General features: G+C 40.8%; 1 pseudogene; it reads left to right on the top strand.

Annotated features, from left to right (window-relative positions):
* Positions 1-5,359: 5,359 nt before the first annotated feature.
* LOC138780562 (U2 spliceosomal RNA) lies at positions 5,360-5,533 on the top strand (annotated as a pseudogene).
* Positions 5,534-8,839: the final 3,306 nt, after the last annotated feature.

The following is an 8,839-nucleotide window of genomic DNA, read 5'->3' as shown; positions in this document are numbered from 1 at the left end:
AGGTCTGCTCAGTCGGTCTATGGCTGAGGTGGGACCCCACTACAGTTGCTGACTGGCTGAGTGGACCTCACACGTCATGACCCGTGCCCCCGCTCAGACCAGGAAGTGGCTGGGGACCCAGGGACCAGATTGGCGGTATATGTCCACTATTGCTGGAGCGAGGGCGGTAAAATCATATTACTTCTTTTTTTTCTCCTTCCCAGCAAATGGGCGTGGCTGGACGTCTTCCTTTAGGGCACTCAAACCATTCCAAGGGTCCTAGGGGAACCTCCTTATTGACACCTCATCATACTCTCATTATCTCACCTGTTGACTTCCAGTAGGCCATGAGATCAGACTTTCGTTAAGGATCAGGGCTTTAACAAGCGGTGCTGAAGTATTAAAAGTGCCAATGATAACTTGTGTCACAGTCCCATCTGGATTCATGTTCCAGTTCACAACTGCATAGACGGTAGGAAAGTCACCGTTCTCATTGAAGTAGATCTCGCTCCCAGTTTTCAGAGTCATCCTGACCTTCTTAATGTAATATGCAAGCTGCAATGAGGAATACAAGTATTAAAACCGTATGTAATTATAATGTTACCATGGCCAGAGAGGATCTTCATGTGAATATTGTGCAAATGAAACTAACAATACAGAAAACCTTTGAGCCACGAGACGGTGCACATGTGCTAATATAACTAGTGATGAGCGAGCATGCTCAGCCGAGTTTGGTACTCCTTCGAGTAATAAGGTACTCGAAGGTGCTCGATGCTCGGACGAGCATCTCGCTATACTTGAGAAAATGGCATCATCCTTTTCCAGCAAGTTTGGGCGCAATGTTTCAGCCAATAAACATGCAGGAGACTCTTTGGTACATCTTGCCATGACATATGACCCATACATGTCGATAGCAGCAATTGGTTGGCCAGATCAGATGACACTGGCATATAAGAATCTGGGCCGGCGGTGCTCGCCTCACATGCATGCTGGAAGCGATTAGGGACAGAGCTGATGATGGTCAGGGAGAGCATTAGGGAGGGAATTAGTGTTCTTGTAGGCAGGGATACTATAGAAAGAACCCAACAGCCCTTGTAGAGACTTAAAATTTATATATTTTTTGGATTACTCCAGACTGCTGGCTGTGACTTGCAGTGCAGCTACCACGATCTTAGCTGCACACTGTGGTGATCGACTGCTGCCAGAAACAGTATTAGGAAGGGAATTAGCATTCCTGTAGGCAGGCATACTAGACAAAGAACACAACAGCCTTTGTAAGGGCTTAAAATTTGTATTTTGTTTGGATTACTCCAGACTGCTGGCTGGGACTTGCAGTGCAGCTACCACAATTTTAGCAGCACACTGTGGTGATTGACTGGTGGCAGAAAGGGGACAGCAGGTGTTGCATACAGACCCCTAAGAAGTGCTCAGTACTATTATATTTTGTGACTGGTACTGCTGCTGTTGCACATTGTATTGCTGTGATTTGTAGTACAGCTGCATAAAACCTCACTGCTCATTGTCCTGTTTAAGAAGTGATAAAAATAAGGAATAATACCAGTACTGCCATTCAGGGTCCTGGGACAGAAGTGTATAGCAGCGTACTAGGGCAATACGGCTTTCTGCACGCAGTTATTCAGGGAATACTGGTATAAAAAAATGAGTGTCATTCCGCGCTGATGCAACGTGATACAATGTGTGTACACCCTATGTTGTGGAAACAAACGGATGATGTGTATCACAATAGTAATTGATGAACGATGCTGGAGTACAAACTAGTGTAGCAAACTGACCTGCTCCTAGATGTGGATATGGATGGCTTGCTCTGATAATGATGATCCTGTAGATGATGTGCGTATTAGTCGCGTCCACTCAAGGATCAGCAGGTAGATAAGGAATTCATAGTCATGAAACTTGTATTTCCAATGAACAGTATAGGTAACCAAGGGAATGGTTTAAACTTCTGGCAGGTGGCACGCTCCGGACGGTAGCTCGCCGCCTGCTGACCAGTGGATTCAGCCACTGACTGCAGTTAGTCTTCTGACCCTAACCAGGATCCGTTGCAACTGTTGTGACATCAAGCAGTCTGTCAATGACTGAATCCACTGTTCGGCAGGACTGTGCATGCTACCGGCCAGAGCCACCTGCCAGAAACTTAAACCATTCCCTTGGTTACCTATACTGTTCATGGGAAATACAAGTTTCAAGACTAAGAATTCCTTATATACCTGCTGATCCTCGAGTGGACGCGACTACTATGCAGATTATCTGCAGGATCATCATCCCGTTATCGGAACAAGCCATCCATATCCACATCTAGGAGCAGGTAACTTTTCTACACTAGTTTGTGCTCCAGCATCGCTCATCAATTGATATTGTGATACACATTATCCTTTTGTTTCCACAACATAGGATGTAACAAGCACCCGAGCATTTTAGTACTCGCTCTTCACTAAATATAATTCTTCATTTTGCTGCTCATCTCCAGGCAAAAAATCTGTTGCAAATAATACCCCATCATGCTTTGAAATGGAAAAAAGAAAAAGATAGCAGTTCCTGTTATATGTAAATTCTAATAATTATCATTTAGCACTTATGGTCCTTTTACACGGAACGATTTATCGTTCGAATTTGCACAATAACAATCAAATTCGAACGATAACCGTATGTGTAAACGCAGCGAACAATCAAGCGACGAGCGAGAAATCGTTTATTTTGATCTTTCAACATGTTCTCAAATCATCGTTGATCGTTCGCAAAAAATTCGCAGATCGTTCAGTGTAGTCTTTCAACAATTTCACCTATGTGTGAGATAGGCTTAAGCGATCGCAAAACGATTTTTCCGTACGATGTATCGTTCCGTCTAAACGCTGATCGTTATAAAAAAAAACATTGTTCATTCAAAATCGTTAATCGTGCGATTGGGCGAATTATCTCTCCGTGTAAAAGAACCATTAAGACCAACCCAGTAATCTTACATTTCATAGTTTAGATAAGTCATTTACACTTACCTGCCATGGTTTGAAATTCCGGATGTTGGCACAGGTCCCATTAGCAAATGGTCCTTCTCCAGGCCTGCAGGTTTCTAGATCAGTTAAAGCTTTAGCAAGGGTATATACAGAAAAATACATAAAAGAAGAATATTGTAGGCTGGGTTTGAAAATGGAACTGTTGATTATTTGATCTAACTGTTCCATTCCGGTGCAGTTCCTCATTGGGGTGTTCACCGAACTTATAATGTTGCCACCTTTAGGAAACGTACAGTTAAAAAGTTTTTCCCAGTATTGCTTTACCCAGGTCGGTCCTGACGATGCATAAGGACGGATAGTTTTCAGAAACTGGTCTAAGCCTGGTATAACATAATTATTTATGGCTAAGCCAAGTGCGCCCTCTAAAACCTGAAAATAATTAGTTGTTGACAAAAAGATTGATCTGCTCCAGCCGACATTGCCAATAAATACCCTCCCTGTGACATTCTGTTTCACCAACTCATTCACAACAGGAAGGAAATCAGCCTCATAAGCAAACACAACGACCACCCTGGCTGTGGACTCTTTGATGGTTCGCACTATTTGAGGAGCATTACGATCTGGTTGACCAATATGGATATATTCAGTAAAAGCCACACATGCTCCAGCCTTGAGTAACTCTTGTCTAATTGGGTAAATTCCTTGAAGACCATAATCGTTGTCACTCGCTACAAGGCCGACCCAAGTCCAGCCAAAGCTCAGAAGAAGGTGAGCCAGTCCAATGGATTGAAATTTATCACTTTGAACGACCCTGAAGAAGGAGGGAAACTGTTTCCTATCACTCAAGATTGATGCACTTGATAACGGACTGACCTAAAGTAAAAAATGTATACAGTATATGTATATAGGATAGACATGAGAATGACAGATAGATACAGTTCAAACCATAAGTTTACATATACTATATAAAAGACACATGATGCTGCCACCCTCGTGTCTCACAGTTGGATGGTGATCTTAGGCTTTTAATCTTCTCTCTTTTTCCTCCAAACGTAACAATGGCCAAACAGTTCAGTGTTAGTTTTGTGAGACCACAGAACATATCTCCAAGACCTAAGGTCCTTGTTCCTGTGTCCTTTTTTAAACATTAGTCTGGCTTTATGTTTCCTTCCGAGTAATGGCTTCTTCCTGGCAGAGTGGCCGTTCAGTCTATGTCGATGCCGTACTTGTTTCACTGTGGATAGTGACGCACTCTTAGCATATTCATCTCTAGAACACATAACCCGTCTCCTTCCTGAATGTATGATGGTTAAACATTCCAATCTTGTTTGTTCTTGCGTGTAATTGTTTGTACAGATAAATGAGACACGTTCAGGTATCTGGGAATTGCACCCTAGGAAGATCCACAGCTTTCTTCCTGATATCTTGGCTGATTTCTTTAGACTTCCCCATGATGTTACACAAAGAAGCAGTGTGTTTCAGGTCTGCCTTAAAATACAATGTGTATCTCTAATTAACTCTTATGTTACCAAAAAACCTAATAATCAGAAGCTTCCAAAGACATGACATAATCATACAGGTTCTCCCAAATTGTATAAAGTCATAGTAATCTTTGTGTATGTAAACCTTTAACTTTGCAGAAAGTAATAAAAATGCCTTTAAAAAAATTACCCCTCTCTCATTATTCTGGCAAATATAAATAATTTTGGTAATTGACATAAAATAAGAAGAGGTTCATTTCATGTCAGAGAGTGAGAGAAACATGCATATGTGTCTCTTTAAATAGTGTATGTAAAACTCTGGTTTTAACTGGCAGATAGCCAGACATGAAATTGGGGTGATATTGGTAAATCATTATTCTACAACATTTTTGAAAATATAACATTTTTCAAAAAATATCTATAAAATAATAAAAAAAATAAAAACATGCAACTGTTTTAGAACATGAAATATTTCCTCAGCCTTCCATACTTTAACTTGCCTTTTCTTCATTGACACCAGTTGGCCGCCACTCATCCTGTTCTTTCACATTGTTACTCACCTTACCCTATTCCAGCCATAAATCATCTGCACACAGGTGCACACCCTTAATCTGATATCCCTACACCTTACACACACATTACCACCAAATTTACATTTTGGGTTACATTTTCAGCATTTTCACCTTCTAAGACATATATAGATAAGGCAGAAGAAAAAAATAAAGAAATTTGTAGGGAAATGTATATCCATCATAATAACTTAAATCAGCACTCTGCTGATATGGTCTGCTTAGGCAGATGATATGAGCAGAGCAGTCATGGCAGATCCCATGACCTAGTAGAGACCTGAGGCTGCCATGATAACTAGTTGGCAATCCGCTATCACATAAAACCACTGGCCAGCCAATGATACCGTTACAAATTAAGAAGATTGCTTCTGGGCTTTTTGAATAAGATCAGATGGAGAATCTGAGCTTGTCAGTTACATATCTGATACGTTCCCTATCTGGGGACCATACTGTATATCAAATGGAAAAAGAGCTTGCTCTGTCCTCTCCAGGCATTGACCTGGTTTGCAGTGTTTCCAGGTTCAGTGGGCAAAAAAAAAAAAAATTAAGATGCCGCATCTAAATAATTAAATGACAGGCATCAGAGTGATGGTGATTATCGATAGGTGACTTCTGCAGGTGACAGCCAACCCCCTCTATGATGCAGGCCCAGCTCCCGAGTGCCCACCCCAACTACAAAAAGCCAGTGCCAACCAAACCCAGTTCAAGAATTTACTTCTTTATGACTCTTGTAAGAACTTTTACTTGGCTGGCTTTCATGAAATCCTATGCTCTCCTATCGATAGTGAAATTTTCATTAGAAAGAGCTGGGGACGGCCAATGCACCGAGACCGATAGATGACAAAGAAAAAGCAATTTAATAACCAAACTTTAAAATCTATGGTAGATCTTCTCTGAAGTCAATCAGTAAATCTGGATCTCTTACTGGGACAATCAGCAACAAGTCTCCCGTTCAGGTTGTTACCACCCATTACAGGTTATTATGATTGGAAAACCACAGGAACCAATAACTCAGTTCCATTTCCATTACTTTTAGGCACTTAAAATTCAGTTTTTTTTTGCCAACATTCATACTTTTGTTGTAGTTTTACAATGTTGTCATTTAGTATTTATCATTGGAAATGCCAATAGGTATAGACAAGAGGTGTAAAGGGTCATGGTATCTTCTTACCTGAGGGTATCTGAAGGTTCCCAAAAAATGAGCCAAGATAATGGAGTTGGCTGAAGCGGAGCTTCCAATGACAGCTGGGAAGGACGGTTTAGACTGACATTGGTTGTTGGTGAATGTGATACTAGAGTCAGTCAGGAACTGTAAAGCTCCTTGTAATTCATACTGAGGTATATTACACGTGTCATACAGCTGGAATCCTAATGTAACATTTGGCAAAAGTAAAGAGTCATTTTTGATCTCCTCGATAGTGAAAAGCAAGGTGTGAATCATTTGATAAAAGTTCAGACCAAACCTGGAATACAGAATTTTTTTTTTGTAATTGTATTAGTATTTGGGACCAGCAGAAGAAAGTAAGTATGGAGGGTCTCTATTGGGGGGGTCAGGGTATGTGTGTATCTGCCCAGGGTTTGGGGGTGACAGTTTCCCTTTAAATGTTACTCTGCCATTGCCACTATCAGGATCCTCATATCGTAAGAAAAGAGAGTCAAACCACAGACAATTCAGCCAGAGGAAGCCCCCTCCTGTGGTGGACCTGCACTATGAGTTACCCTGTAGTTCCCAACACAGCCATTGGGGGCAGCAGAGGGTCTGCGTCACACCAGCTTTTCCAACAGTCACACTAAACAATGAATGGGACTGGAAGAAGTTGTTCAAGTTTAACATTTGTTCCTGGGCCGTGGATATAGTGTAAATCCAAGAAAAAGCCTTTAGAACATGGACACAGATTTTCATCCTAAAACAACATAGACAATTGATCCTAAATTGGTTGATGTAAAATGGGCTTAATGCAAAGAAATCCTGTTTTATAAAATATGGATTATACTGTGAAATACAGAAAATAAGCTTTACCCCAGCAGCACCAACCTGGCATTGAGCTTACTTACAATCTGCAGGTGGTCCTGGGCGGCTTCACATTGAATGTCAGTGTTTGGTAGATCTTGTCCGTGTTAATAGGCAGTAATACTCCTATCATGATATCTCCAGGTTGTCTGATCCCCTCCAGGTCGGACATAGCCGGTAATCTACATATCTGTCCCGACAAGCACATCATGGACATGAAATATAACAGGAGGATCTTTAGAAATATTACAGACGCATGAGGCATATAACAGGGATTGGCCATAGGATGAGCTGGAAACACAGAAAATACAGATTACTGGTATACAGAAAGATACAGATGACATCAAATGACTCTAACCTGCTCTATATCATTTAAAGATGGTGAAGTAGAAAACCAAGAAACAAAGATGCTCATTGCCTGTAGGAAATATGGACAATGGGCCGGATACCCAACAGAGAGAACATAGAAACATGAATAAATATAATAGAAAACAAAGGGGAAAAAAACTCTTACAATTGAAATGATCTTGGGAGATAGATAGATAGATAGATAGATAGGAGATAGATAGATAGATAGATAGATAGATAGATAGATAGATAGATAGATAGATAGATAGATAGATAGATATACAAAATAAGACCGCAGCACTCTGGTAAGGCAATATATTAGGTGCCAGCTGTCCCACCTGGGTCCACCGGTGCGATGCAGATATTCCACAAAAGGATATGACAGCAGCACTCTCAAATCGTGTAAAAAACGGTGATTTATTAGCTCATGGATACACTCAGTAGCAACGTTTCAGATCCATCCATAGGATCCTTTTTCAAGCAAGTGAATACAAAATCTCCTTGGGAGGTATATATGTGCACATACACAAGTGACTTCAATTTGAATAATCAATGATTATCATACTAAATTACAAAATACGTAGTGTCAGATAAAAAGGTGAAAATATATCCAGTGTTATTACACGTGGTCTAATAGGTACATGTGAGTGCATGTGAGTATATGGTGTAAAATCATGTAAACAATACTAATTTGATTAAATAATCTTACTTGGAGCAGCTGCGTAGCACTAACCATGGGTGTCAGCCAATAGCAAAATCGTGTCTATGGGATGGACTATACCCGGAACTTCATCTAAGATAGTGTGACACGCACGCTAAGATGGAACGCACAAAGTGCGCATGCGTAATAGTGACCAATGATCTGTTAGCTAGGATGGTAGTTATGGAAACCATGTGTATACAGGGAATAGCGCAACATGCATCTAGTCATACATACGAGGGCATACTTCACCACTGCTGCCTCCTATTAACACCAACTGGTCACGGGTCAGACCCGGTAAGGGTACAATCCCAAATGACGTATAGTGAGTCCTGGTCAGCCACGTTGAAACGATATGCTGAACCAGGTTCACAACGTAGGTGGGGGCTGCTAAGCGGCTCTGCCCTAAGCTTCCACTCCGCTAATCCCCAACAAAACGCATAATGTGTACATGGCTCAAGAGAAAATTTACAAAGACGGTCAATATTAAAGTTAGATGGAGGACCAGGCATAAGAGTGAAAGTAAATAAACAGTAATAAGGACATGTTTGCTGATGTTCTCCATGGTAAGTATCCAGGCAGCTGCTCCAACTGATATTGCTTGTATATTCATATCTTCTGAAATATAAAGAATAAAGAATAAATTATGGGTAATGAAAACTTGGAAACATGTATAGTTAAATATTCACTTTGAACTTCAGATGTGATTAATAACGTGGTAAACTACAGGTAATCCATATTATCTCACATGACAGTATCTGGGTGTAATCTTAAAGTCCACA

This window comes from Dendropsophus ebraccatus, chromosome 1, assembly GCF_027789765.1.
Source record: "Dendropsophus ebraccatus isolate aDenEbr1 chromosome 1, aDenEbr1.pat, whole genome shotgun sequence".
NCBI classification, from domain to species: Eukaryota; Metazoa; Chordata; class Amphibia; order Anura; family Hylidae; genus Dendropsophus; species Dendropsophus ebraccatus.
This window is presented reverse-complemented; position numbering and strand designations above follow the sequence as displayed.